This window comes from Actinia tenebrosa, unplaced genomic scaffold (genome assembly GCF_029948245.1).
Source record: "Actinia tenebrosa isolate PJP-AT-01 unplaced genomic scaffold, QUT_ActTen_1.0 PGA_scaffold17__23_contigs__length_9995812, whole genome shotgun sequence".
NCBI classification, from domain to species: domain Eukaryota; kingdom Metazoa; phylum Cnidaria; class Anthozoa; order Actiniaria; family Actiniidae; genus Actinia; species Actinia tenebrosa.
In genome coordinates this window covers 9808247-9822697 of record NW_028292577.1, presented here as the reverse complement: position 1 = coordinate 9822697, position 14451 = coordinate 9808247, and positions in this window count along the sequence as shown.

The window sequence follows — 14451 nt, the reverse complement described above, 5'->3', positions numbered from 1 at the left end:
CCAGCGCAACGACCACCGGAGGATTACCCGCCTAAAGTACCTCCTGAGATTCGTACCGCGATTACCCGCATCCCGCGTCTATGTAAGATATGTTAGTCTATATATGGAGTGCGAAGATTGTAAGAGAACTTTTAAGAAAGAAGTGGACTTAAAGAAGCATTTGAAGATGAAGTCGAAATGTATGAGCAGCTATGATTGTGGATGTGGTAAGAAGTTTGAGACTAAGGTTAAATTGTTTTGGCATTGTCAGGATTGTGAGTATGACTACGATGATCTGAAAAGGGTCTGGAATTAGGTATAAGATATTTCCTATTATATAGATGGAATCCCAAAGCAATTTCGAAACGGTGTCAATACCCGGTAACGGTGAGATTGATGTTAGACAGTTTTGGCGTCAGTCAGAAAGGAAGGTCAAGAGAACGCTTCGAAAAGGTATAGAAGAATTAGGAGCCCTGAAAGCAAGCATAATGGTAGAAGTGAGTCTATCAAAAGATGAGGTAACGACGACAGCAATGCTGCGATCAAAGTCGCTGGTTATATTAGAGTCCACGAATTTGGATAGGTCACTCAGCGAAGCCTTAGAAGCAATAATGGAGTCGCTGTCTAACTACACGAAAGAAGGATCAGGTTGGACAGTGGAGGAGGTAGAAGGTATGGAGGTTAGCATGGCAAGGTACGTACCAATACGAGGAGGAAGTTACGTGCCCCTGCCGGTGTGGGTAGAAAGGAAGAAAGCCATAGTCAACGTAAAAAATGACGACAACCGCTGCTTTATGTGGGCAATACGATCCGCACTGTATCCAGTAGATAAGGATCCATGTAGGATAAGTAAGTATCCCACAGACGATTTAGAGTGGGATGGTGTGGAATTTCCCATGCAGTTGATAGACATCCCCATATTTGAGCAGGAGAATGACCTAGCAATTAACGTTTATGGAGTCAGAGACCAAACGATAGTACCACTAGTGTTGTCAAAGAGTAAAGGAGAACGAATACACCTTTTCTACCACGGCGGACATTATTCGTGGGTTAAACATATTAGCAGACTGTTTTACAGACACACCAAACACAAAGGTAAGAAATACTTCTGCGATTGCTGCTTATTATCCTTTACCAGCGTTAAAGCTCTAAAGGATCATGATGAAATATGTCGCGGAGTAGAAGAAGTGGCGCAACGGATCCAGATGCCTACAGATAAGAACCTATCCTACTCAGACCATCAAAAGCAGATGCAGGTGCCTTACGTGATATATGCAGACTTTGAAGCGTTGATAACTAAGGAAGAGCAGAAAAGTGGTGCCACGAATAAGGTGGGATTACACGAGATTTGCTCCTTTGGTTACATAGTAGTCAGATCAGACGGTAAGGCTAACCCTCCTGTAATTTACCGAGGTAAGAACGCAGCTAATGAGTTTCTAGAAGCATTGCGAGAAGAGGAGGGGAAGATTAGAGAACAATTAAGACACCCAAAGAAGATGGTATTTACCAAAGAAAACCAGGAGGCTTTTACCAAGGCAAAGAAATGCCACATTTGTCAACATACGCTTCTTCAGTTTGGAAGACGAGCCAAGAAAGCGTGGGACGAAGATGGAAAGTATTTAGGAGAAGCTCATTTTAAATGCGGGAAGTATGCTAAGAAGGGCGAGAAGCCGGGAAAGCCCTCCACGCATTGCATTCACTGCCACAAAGCATTCGTTGAGGATTTCTATGTGGATAAGGTTAGAGATCACTGCCACATCACGGGTAAATACAGAGGAGCGGCTCATTGGAAATGCAACATAAACTTCAAAGTAGACCCAGAAATGGAAATACCCGTATTCTTTCATAATTTAAGGGGTTACGACAGTCACTTACTTTTACAAGGAACGGACGGCTCCGAAGTAAAGTGCATACCCAACAACAAAGAAAGGTACATGTCCGTAACTGTGGGTAAGCTGAAGTTCTTAGACTCGCAGCAGTTCATGGCGGACTCCTTAGCAAACTTGGTTAAATACAACACGGAGTTCCCCATTTCCAGTCAATACGGCGCGGAAAGGAAAGGAGTCTACCCATACGAATACATGGACTCCTGGGAGCGATTCGAAGAGCCCCTACCACCCAAAGAGAGATTCTACAGCACCCTAAACGAGTCTGGTATAAAGGACGAGGAGTACCAGCATGCGTTAGATGTGTGGGAAAAGCACTCCTGTGAAAATATGGGAGACTACCACGACATCTACCTACGTTCAGACGTAGTGCTGCTCGCGGATGTTTTCCAAAGCTTTCGAAAGATGGCAATGGAATACTACGGGTTGGATCCAGCGAACTTCTACACGGCTCCTGGGCTTAGTTGGAGTGCGCTTCTAAAGAAGACAAATGCGCAACTGGATTTCCTAACGGAATACGACATGTACCGCTTTATGGAAGACGGTATCCGCGGCGGTGTTTGCGGGCCCAGCAGACGATACGCCCGCGCGAACAATCCCACGGTGGAGTACGACCCGGAGAAGCCAACCACATACATCTTCTACTTAGACGCAAACAACCTCTACGGTTGGGCAATGTCGCAGTACTTACCTGTACGCGACTTCGAATGGGACAACATAAAGCCCATAGAGTTTTACCTAAATGTAGGTAAAGAAGACGACAAAGGTTACGTGCTGGAGGTGGATCTGGAATACCCAGAGCACTTGCACGACGCGCACAATGAGTTCCCCTTAGCACCAGAAGCAATAGAAATACCATTTAAGCAGCTGAGTCCGCTGCAGAGGGAAATGTGCCCTGGCTACAAACCCTACAGGAAGCTAACGATGAACCTGATGGATAAGAAAAAGTACGTGGTGCATTACCGCAACCTGCAGTTCTACGTGCGCCATGGCTTACGCGTGAAGAAGATCCATCGCGTTTTGAAGTTTACGCAGGAACCATGGATGCGCTCCTATATTGACTTTAACACACAAAAGCGTACGCAGGCAAAGAATGACTTCGAAAAGAACCTGTTTAAACTAATGAACAATAGCGTATTTGGTAAGACAATGGAGAACATCCGCAAGCGCGTAAGCATAAAGATAGCCAGCACCAGAGAGGAAGCAGAAGCATACGTATCACAGCCTGGATTCGTTAGATACGTAGAAATGTTAAACTTCTACGTGATTCACATGAAGAAAGCGAATCTATTCCTGAATAAACCCGTATACACGGGGTTTACAGTGTTAGACCTATCAAAGCTGCTTATGTATGAGTTTTACTACGACAAGCTAAAACCGAAATACGGTGATAAGTGCCGCCTCTTATACACCGACACCGATTCCTTGATACTAGAGGTGCAGACGGAAGACATTTACGAAGACTGTGTTCCCGACATCAACGAATATGACACCAGTGATTACCCACGCGACCACTTTCTTTACTCCCCTAAAAACAAGAAAGTAATCGGAAAAATGAAGGATGAGATGAAAGGAAAACCCATCGTGGAATACGTGGGTCTGAAACCTAAGATGTACAGCGTGCTAAAGCTGGATGGTGTAGAAAAGAAAGCCAAAGGCGTAAAAAAATACGTGGTTAAGAAGGACATTACGCACGAGTCCTACTTGAAGGTACTGCGTACGCGTAAGGAACAGCGACATAAGATGAACAGCCTGCGCAGCTATGGTCATCAGATACATAACGTTACGCAGGAGAAGGTGTCACTGTCTGCATTTGACGGTAAGAGGTGGATGTGTGATGATGGTATTCATACGATAGCATTCGGACATCACACGATAAGCAGTTCTTCCATGACGAACCCACGTGTGGGGCCATCGTGAAGATAATACAAGATGGGCTGACCCTTCTTAGCTAGCGCACTTCGGATCTGGTAAGTTTCCAAAGACCAATTAGGATCCGTAGCTCTTTTGGATCCTCCTTCTAATTCACCCGGTCCGTAGAGATATCGTACCGTGACGTTTCCTAATCTCTTCTCCTGGGGGAAGACCGCCCTCGAACTTCTGACGTAGGACTTGTGTTCCACGTGCTTCTTTTTTATGGCATCCTTGGGTTTTATTTCCGTAGCCCTGGCCGCCTCGTTGTTCAAAGCCGCGACGACCTGGGGGAGCCTCTGAGTCCATTCCCTGTTGCGTTTGGAGGGATCTTCCAGCTCTTTCCAATACTGGTATCCAAAGAGACGCTCGGCCAAGGTCTTATTAAATCTTTCAACAATGCTCTGACCCCTGTGGTACTCAGCTTTGGCTCTCCTAATTTTAGTGTCGTGGTCTTTCAGGGTCTTAGTAACCACGCCCATGAACTCCGTTCCCGCATCCACTTGCAGCAGCTTAGGCCATTTCAAGACGCGCTTATAAATCCTACCTAGGGCTTCTGCGACTTCCCCAGAATCCTTGCTGATTATGGGTTCGGCGTCCTTGTATCTGCTTGCGATATCAACTACGGTCAAAGCGTACCTATAGGTCTTTCTTCTCACCTTGTCATGTGGTAAGAAGAGCAAATCCGCCTGATGAACTTCATTAGGGGTATTTACGGTAAAGCTGGGCCTGGGAATGTACTTGGGCACGGGAAGATAAACCTGCCAGAGGGTTTGTTTTCTTAGCCAGTTCTTAGCCGTTTCTTCTGATACCCTGGCCGCGGTCGCGAGTTTCTTGATGGCCGACGCTCCTTTCCAATAGCCTTCAGGCCCATAGTAAATCCTTTTAAGTTTGTCCTCTACGCGGCCCATTATATGAATTCCAAAACAAGATTGATCTTACGTCCGTTAAAATCCACCGTCTTTCCGTCCACTTTAATGGTGATGTTTATGCTTTCTACCAAATTAGACAAATCATAGCTTAAAGAAATGGGAGTGTATTCTACCAGGTCAAATGGATTACCTTTGGGTAGAAACTTGGACATAAGAGAAGACTTTTCTCCATTGTTGTAACTATGGACTAAATCGCAATAGACTTCGTAAGAGGATGCAACTTTCCATTTTACATCATATGTACTGCCGCTATTTATCGTGGTACTAGTAAGACCCAGGAGTTCTACCAATGAACTGTCCTTTAAATTGACGCTTCCATTATTTTTCTTAAATGTCATTTCATGGGGTAATCCTGTGGTAAGAGTATATCCATGCTTTGCTAGCTCCTTAGCCAGTGTTATAGGTGTGTATTGGGAATCTGGTATTTTTGGTTTGGCGGCATTGTCAACGACAAAGCCATCAATTAAATTATACCAAGAATTGTACAAAGAGCAACTAACCAACCGAACCCTTTCCGCGCGGATGGGAGGATTCAGATAAGTGGTAAAGTCATTCTTGTCGCTTTCCAAAAAGACGATCATTATATTAGATACGTCAAGGCCACGCCTCCTGCCAGCCCTGCGACTCCTACGAAGACCAACTCACTATTTTTTTGTTTCTTAGAAGGCTGGTAGTAATTCTTAAAGTCAGGCTTCTTTAACACCACTGTTGGGTGCGCCTGCGAATAAAGTTTGAAGGCGTAGTCTGTGTTTTCGAAGTTCTTATCCGCCTGCATTTTGTCTTGGTAATTCTTATCCAACCAATCCCTGTAGGCTTGTCTTTTTTTATTCCAAGCCGCCACGTCTCGCTGATATTTCTCCAGCGCTAAGTCGTGCCTTTTTCTTTCGGCGTTAGATTCTGCGTTTTTATCGCCGCTAACTAATTTATCCAGATATCTACCGCCATAATTAGCTCCTGTAAATGCTAAAGCTGCAATAACTCCACCTGCGACTAAGCTAACCATTATATGTTAGGCAGGTACTTTTCCTTTCGTAGGTAATTCTTTAGCAAGATAGCCCCGCCAACGGCAGCGGTCATTTTAGCGAAATTAGCGAAGCTCTTGCTTGGGTCTTCAGTAAAGTCTTCTTTGAGCACTTTCTTACCTACCCAACCAATACCCGCAACGATGGAAGTAATGATAGCTGCCTCTTCAACAGTTTTCAACAATGCAGTCGACATTATATTACAAAGCGAGAAGGTCATTCCATTTCAGGGATTTTGTTTTTTCTGACCTCCACAGGTGCGTGATATGTTGGGGCCTCCCACTTTACTTCTGGCTTCATATTCCGCCATTGTAAGTAAAAGCTGCCTGCTGCTATAGCAATTCCTAACGCGCCGATGACATAGCCGGGATTCCAAAAGGATTCGCTTTTGTCCTCCACCTTTTCTTCTTTTTTAGCTTTATTCTTTCTGTTCATCTCCGCGAGCTTCTTTCCCGCGGCAACTCTGCCTGCAGATTTAGGCTTGGTAATCTTCTGCTCCTGAGGTTGTTCTTCGGTGTCACTCATCTTATATCTAAGGACTTGAAGGACTTGACAAGTAACTTGACGGTGACTTGACAATGACTTAAGGATGACTTGATCAAGTACTTAAGGACGACTTGACAATGACTTAAGGATGACTTAACTAAGTACTTAAGACGACTTAACGATGACTTGACTAAGTACTTGAGAATGACTTAAGACGACTTGACTAAGTACTTAAGACGACTTAAGGACGACTTGACTAAGTACTTAAGACGACTTGACAATGACTTGACTAAGTACTTGAGGTGACTTGATTATCAGCAAGTGCTGCCTGAAAGACCTTTTCGACTTCTCTGTCCTTCTTGAAGTCCTTCCAAGATGTTCCAAAGGAACCTAGTACCTCTTTCAAGTCAACGTGCTGAGCTACGTGCAAAGCCGCAGAGGCTACTGCCATTAACTTACCGCACTTCAAAGACAACCACCCGCAGGTTATTTTAAGTTCTTGGGTAATAACATAGTCATCTCTTATGTCCTTACGCAGTTGCTCCACATCGTCTATGGGCAGTGCAAGTCCAAGTAATTTAGTCGCAAGTCGGATAGCGGAGTCTGCGACGGCGTCGGTGGTCTTACTTGCAAGGGCGGACTCGTACCTCTTATGGAACTTTTTGACTTCCTCTTCTGACAACTTGTTAACTTGCTCATGGGTAAGTTCCTTGCCTATCATTTCTTTACACTTCCCCGAAGACACAAGGATGTTGAGTTGTTCCTTGAGGTTACTTTCGTCTAGCTGTGTGGGGTCTTCATCTAAGAGCTTCTCGATCTCCATATACATTAGGAGTTAAAGCTCTTTATTGAATAAGGAAACCTTAAAGTGAATATCATCTTGGAATGTTGATGCGTCTTTAATTGCCGCATGCATCCATGTAACTGTTCCTTGCTTATTTCACCGCCGTAGTCGCTTAAGATGGTTTCCAGGTCAGACTTGCTCGGAGTATAAAATACGACTAGGGAGCCTATGTTTTCCCTAAAGGGCTTAGAGACACTGGTAAGCTGCTGCGAGAGCAACCAAACGCTAATATTATCATGTCTGCCGCTGAAAGCGAGCTTCACTAATTCGGAGGTGCGCTTTTTTACGTCGTCCCCGCAGGCAATGTCATCCAGTATGAGTAAAGTCTGTGTATCTTTAGGGAATTGCTTGTGCCAGAACTTCAAATGGCTGGATAACTCATTAGGATCTAAAATATCTACGAAGAAGTCGTCATCTTTCACTCCTATACCTTCCCAGGTGCGGTTATTCACGTAGGTGGGACAAAGCAGCACTATGTAGTCAAAGCGGTATCTAAAAGGTCCTAATAGCTGCTCCACGACGAATTGGGTCTTTCCACAGCCGGTGGGCCCTACTATCAGAGCATTACAAGGTATGTGATCTGGGTTCATATATATGGAGCCAGTGGAAGCAGTAAGAAGGATTACCGCCGACGCAAAGGATAAAAAAGATACCATAGAAATGCAAAGGGAGGAGATAGACCGGTTAAAAGAGCGCGTGCAGGAATTGTACGATGAAATGTGCAGTCTGAAGCGTGCAGAACGGTTTGGTGCGCTGATAACGATAGCGACGTGGGCTAAGGAGTCCGTTAAGGACTTTATGCAATATCCTATGTAAGTATATGGATTACATTTGCATGGAGTGTGGACAAGCATTCGAAACCCAAAGCGAGTTAAACCATCACTTAGATTGGCTGTAAGACCTTCAATATATGGATTGTATTACATGTGAACTACCTGCCGACTGCATAATCCCTCCCAAAACGCCGATACCCAAACCGTGTAAAAAATACACCTGCCTTCATTGTAATAAGGTATTCCCTGAAGGATCCTTTGTCAGGCATTGGTGTCCCACAAATCCTAAAGCACAGCAAACTTTAGCTGACACCCATAAAGAGAATCTGTAAGATGGTCTTAATTTTCTTTAATATTTACATGGTGCTTCTAAGGACTACCTTAATTTTCTTTAATATTTATTGCTGATGACTAACATCAACAAAGAAACATAATTAAGATTAAGATCTGGTTTGAAACTCTTTTGCAAGGTTATAAATTACTAAGGACCGCCTATTAAGCATTTATTTTCCCTTGTTATAATGAACTGTAACGAATGCAATCGATCTTTTTGTAGCCGACAAAGACTCCAATACCATGTCGAAAGGAACGTCTGCAGGCGCCCTAAAGCTACCACTATTTGCGATATTTGTAGCCGGGTCTTTAGCAGTTCACAGGCGTTGAAGTACCACATTGACAATGCCGTCTGCAAACGCACCCGAGACGATAACACTCTTTGCGGTAACTGTAATAAGCACCTAAGCAGTGTCCAGTCTTTGAACTACCATGTCCACCACCGTGTTTGTCTTAAGGGAATTTGCCCACGCTGCGACAGCGACATTAAAGACGATTGGCATGTACATCGTTGTCGCCCCTATCGCTTGGTTGAAATTACCTGTGAGGAACACGGTGACGTAGCATCGCGCTGTTGCCCCGAGGAAACTGCAAGGCGCCTAACGAGACATAAAAAAGAGGTGGACGAGCTCTTCATGAACTTCGACCAATACGAAGGCACTCCTTGGGAGAACCAGGAGTACTGGGAGGCTCTTTGCGATCGTTGTGGTTGTCAACGTAGCGGCCAACACATTTGGGCGTGTCTGTACCCCAAAGTGGAGCCCGTAGGCACATTCAAAGACTACATGGTGTCGTTTCGCCGCTACATTAAACAGAATTTAAGGGATAAGCAGAAATTACATTAATATATGTTTGCAGCAGCAGCTTTCATAGGTGGTGTCTTAATTACCATATCCGCTTACAACATAACAGAAAAAATGAGGTCCGCCGTAGCAGACCAATACTTAACCGCCCATGAGGATGACTTCTAATCACACAGAGGATTAGCATCTACCTTCCTTTCAACGTCGAACTTCCATCGACCGCTGACCTTACCATAGCTGCGTATGTGTGTGAATTCCTCACCTTGAAGGACATACCGCACGCAGTCCGGTGCCCACAGTGTGCACTCTTTACCGTCGTGTTCCAAGACCAACCTTAAACGGCTAATGTCTTCGAACACAACATAATTTTTTATTCTGTATGAAATGCCTTGGACTAATTCACGCCAGTGTGTCTGTTCAACTATCATTATATCTATGAAATATTCTTTGGTGAGTCCTTAACGCATCCTGTGTCTTAAAAGCCTTAATGCACCAAGGACAGGGGATGCGAATGCCTTCCGCGTAATGGTCGATCTCCCTACATATAAGGTCGTAATCGTTACACACCATAGTTAGGTAACCATTTGCTTCGTATTGTGCGAGTAATGCCTCTTGTTTTAAGGATAATACGCCGTTACCCTTAGGTGTCTTCAACTCCAAGCATAACCCATTATATTTTTTATGTGCATTGAGAACTAAGATGTCAGGCTGACCTGCCTGGTAACCTTTCTGCCAACATACTATTCTTTTTCTAGCTGAGTCCTGTAGTTCTCCAAGACCTGGTGCCAGCAGTAGGATAGGGTGAAATCGACGTATGTAGTTTACAACCTTCTTATGCAGGTCAAATTCATTTTCTATTTTGAATATTAACTTATTAGGACTGTCAAAGCGACGCTCTATTTCATACTTACCTGTTTTCCTGAGGGTAGGGAGAACATCGCCTAACACCCATTTTCTGAACTCCTTAGCTACGGACTTTTCAGATCCAAATATTAACTCATAAAGACCCATTTCAGTGATGTAAACGGAATGTGGTTGTGCATTAAGGGTGTCAGTCAGATTTACACCCTTTATAGATCCCAAAGTTACCTTGTTTTCCCCTGATACGTGATCGGACACCGCTTTTCTGGAATTTACGTATCCTAAGGCATCAGCCACGGACTTCGCTTTGAAGTAAAGTTTATCGCCTTGCACTATGCATTGCAGTTTGGTGTTGTTGTTTTTGAATACGCGAAGCATTATATACGTAAGGGATATTTTTATCCTTTCTTGGATGAGGGAGCGCAGCGCATTAATATGCAACACTCTTTAGTTGATTCATTTCTACACTCAGTTGCGCGTCAGACACCACAAAGATGTATGCGTTGATCTTGTCTGAGTCGCCTGCACTAGTGTTTGGGTCACGCTTGATTTCCAGGGTAATGCCGTCCTGGGTATTTACCAGACGCAATCCCTGCCCATGTAAATCCTCGTCGTTGGTGGTTCGCATGTCAATCCACAATGCATACTTATCGGTAAAGAACTCGCCGGGTGCAACTTGATCCCCAAACTTTCTTTTTATTTCCCTATAGATGTCTGAGGGCTTCATTCCCTGCGAATACACCTTATTTGGAACTCCATTGATGCTAATCCCGACGTTGGTGATGTTGGGGTTATGAAAGGCTTCAGAGTCGCGCTTACCGGCTTCATAAGGTTTGATAAATACCAACATCAGCCCTGTAAGACTACGACGTGGTAAATTAATGCTCTGAGTAATTACCGCGTCTGTCTTATCCAGGAAACTAAAGGTTTTGTACATTACCGCGTGGTCGTACAAGAAAGCCTTTCCGGAGCTGTATTCCATGCCAGCGCTGCGTGCTAAATCTTCGGAATGTATGGTTTCATACTGCAATTCCAGGTTGGTAATGGCATATGGAGGAATACTTCCCGACAACGCAGTGCTTAACCCGCCAATGATGTTAGTTATGTTGGCTAAGGTCACTTCAAACTGCAACTCACTCAACTGTCTAGGATAATAAACTCCGTGGCTGGTAATAGCCTCAAAGTCCAATGGTATTACGTATTTAGTACCATAGGCTGTCTTAATGGCCTTTGCATCTGCCACTGCGGTTTCTCCGCTGCCGTCAGTAGGTTGTGTCTTTGTGGGAGTCCTAACCTTACGTAAGATTGTGCTACCAATACCCTGCTCTATCTTTTGTGCCCTTTCGAATGCAGTCAACCACAGATCTTTGTAAGTGGTGTATAAGTCATAGTTGTTTAAGTCTAAGAGGGATTCCCCGGCAAACTTTACTCGCATCTTTGAAACAATGTTGCGACCAAGATTGTTAACGATAATCCTTTCATCTGCGACGGTAGGTTGCACCGTCAAATCAAACCTTAACGCCAAGGTACCAGGAACTAATACTAGGTTATCTGTTAGTCGGGGAACACCTACGTACAGCGTTTCTCCAGGTTTAGCGCTGCTGGGGGTAAAGGTAACCCGATGAAAGGTGCGTTCTGCTTTCAGTCCACCAACCTGCTTAGGTAGTATATTAGGGTTTAACTTTGAGCTTATCATATATAATGGAAGTAGAAGGAACAGATTTTGATCCCACCACTGAAGAAGGTCAAGTCGATATTAACGACGAAGAATACGACGCATGGACTAAAGGCCTGGAAACCGACCCCTTAATCTACGACGCAGCCTTACACGATAAATATGGTAGTAGATGGAAAAGCGCCAAGGCCACCTTAAATCGCATGTGGCAATCAAGACACCACGGCAAACCCATCCCTGAGTACTTGGAGCTTCAAAACATGGGTGAAGCAACCGCGCGGGAAACTGTAGAGTGGGCAATGCAAGAGCTAAATGAGCGTTATTCCCGTTTCGATGCTGACGACGTAAGGCTCACAGAACGCGGAAACAAAGTCCTCATAAGCGTCCAGGACCTGAGATATCCTGACAAAGACCGCTGGACGAAACCACAACCCCTTTTTGATAAAGATGGTGATGTTAGGGGTGACGTGGCGAGATTAAAAGGCTTCCAGCGTGCCACTAGAAGTATGTTAGAAAGGTTGGAAACCCTGAATGAAAAGGTCGCGCTAGAAAAGCGTGTTGAGGGACTACAAGAAACGTTGGAGGAAAGGGAAGCAGATTATATGCGACAAAACCAACTACTCCTTGATGCTCAAAAGAGAGAAGTTGACGACAAAAACCAAAGAATAATGGAAATTAGAGAACAAAGAAACAAAGCCCTACGTGATAGGGACCAAGCTCAAAAGGCCTTCGAACTTGCCTTGCAAGACCTAGACATAAACAAGGAAGAAGCTAAGAACTTACGTACCACCATAGCTAACTCTTTAGAGGAACGACGGCAGTTGGTTGCTGAAATCAATACTAAAGAAGAGCAAATCCGGCAAAGAGATCAGGCTATCGAAGACCTGGAGGGACAAATAGAGCGGCAGCAGGAAATAGTTGCGGATCAAACTCGCTCCGAAGAGGAAAGGGAAGCAGCCCAAAAGGAAGTAGAAACCCTTCAGGAGCGCCTTGCAGAATTACATGCGCAAAAGGAAAACCTGGAAAGAGAATTGGGGCTTACCACCAAGGAAAAGGTAAAAAGAGCCCTTTTGAAGTATGGTATTCCACTGGCATTCGCGGTCGCTATTTCAAGCGTAGTAGGTGTTATTATGACCGCGCTTAAGGCTACAGGCGCAGGCGTAAAAAAATTAGGTAATGGACTAACGGCCTTAGGAAAAAGATGGCAGCCGGTTTACCTGGGCTGCTGGGTTCAGTTGTTTCCTTGGCACTTAGGGCCGGCGGAGAACTATTGAAGTTCGTGGGGAATAACGTTTGGATCTTGGTAGTAGCTATTGGCGTGGTACTCTTGAAGAAGATGAAGGGTTAATCTTATCTGGGTACGTTACTGGTGGCTTATCGTCGTCGGGAATCCGAGGTGTCCTCGACTGGGGATAAGTAAAGATAGTATTCGCGCCGCCTTGATAATTTGGTATCAAGGGTATGGCAGTCATAGTAGAAATAGACTTATGATTCCAAATAGCATCCTGTGGACTAACATCATTCCCATAACTAGTATTCATTCCAACCGCACCGAGTTGGCGATCAGAGATACGATCGCTTGGGCGAATATGTAGCCTCGCGTGTTGACAGTTGGCTATCATGTGAAAAGTCACCAGCGACTTGTTCTCGAATGACGTCTGCGGAGATTCAAACGTAAAATGCGTCGAATGTCTATTATCATCTCTTTCTCTGTAGGGTAGCAATGGATGGTCATTCTCATCGACGATTCTAAACCCAGCATTGCAGTCATTAAGCGCACTAATGTTAATGGTGCATATGATCATACCAAGGCCTCCAACCTTTACCTGTATACCGGTATCATACCATACATCACCATAGGACAAGGTTTCCTCAAGAAGAAAGAAAAACGAATCCTCCTTTACATGTGGATTCATATATTTAAAGACTCAACACCGTAAGGGTGCTAATGGTTGCGTGATTATAAGTCGCATCTCTTTGATCTTCTATGCTATTCACGCAAACGATCCCGGTGTCATCTACACGCATTTGCAGCTTTACCTTTCCATGGCAGTTAGCAACCATGTGAAAAGTCCAAGTCGTAAGATTTTCGTTGCTACTCGTTGGCGGCTCTACGGAAAAATGTGTAGGCTCCCTGTTATTCGTTTTCGTACGCATGGGCTGCAGTATTCCCGTTGTCGTTCGCAGAAAACGAAATCCTACGTTAGCATGTACCTGCTCGCGCCAATGCAAATACTACAAAGGATTAACTTCTTTCCCGAGTAGTTCAAATTCACGGACATCCCCGTGACATCAACCCAAGATGCCTATGTGTATTTTTTCTCACCTGTGTAAGTTGTATAAAACACAATCTATCAGCCATGTAGGGGTTGTTCATCGCCCATATATAATAGCTCAGACCAATGCTTGCAGCTGCTAAGCCGGCTTTTAGTAAGTTATGGTTATATTCCTCGGTAACCTTCTTAGTTTCTTTGGTTCGGGTTTTTTCTACCTTTTTTAATGGCTTTTCTGTGTGTTCCTTCTTTGGTTTCTCTACAAAATGGGGAATGCTCCTAAGAGTGTCAGAGTTCACATCATTTACCCCAAACTTCATGCTATTAGTAGCTCGCTGAAGTTTGTTGTTGTAACCCACGACGAATCGACGGTGATGACCAAATTACTAGGCATTAACCAAACAACCAGGACTCAAGGCGTAATCCAGTCGCACTTTAGATGCGGCACTGCTAATTGAATCTTGAACTGACTAGATATCTCATTTTTTCAATAATAGCATCTCAAGAGAACGAGGAATGGAATAATTGCGCGTTTCCTGTGGACGCACAGAGGCATCTAGTGGGCTGCGAGTGCTAACCTGAGCTCCATAGAATACAAGGTAAACAAAGGCTCTGCGATGCTTCGATTAATCCTTGCAAGAGATTCTTCAATCCAATACCCTGGAAGCGAGCA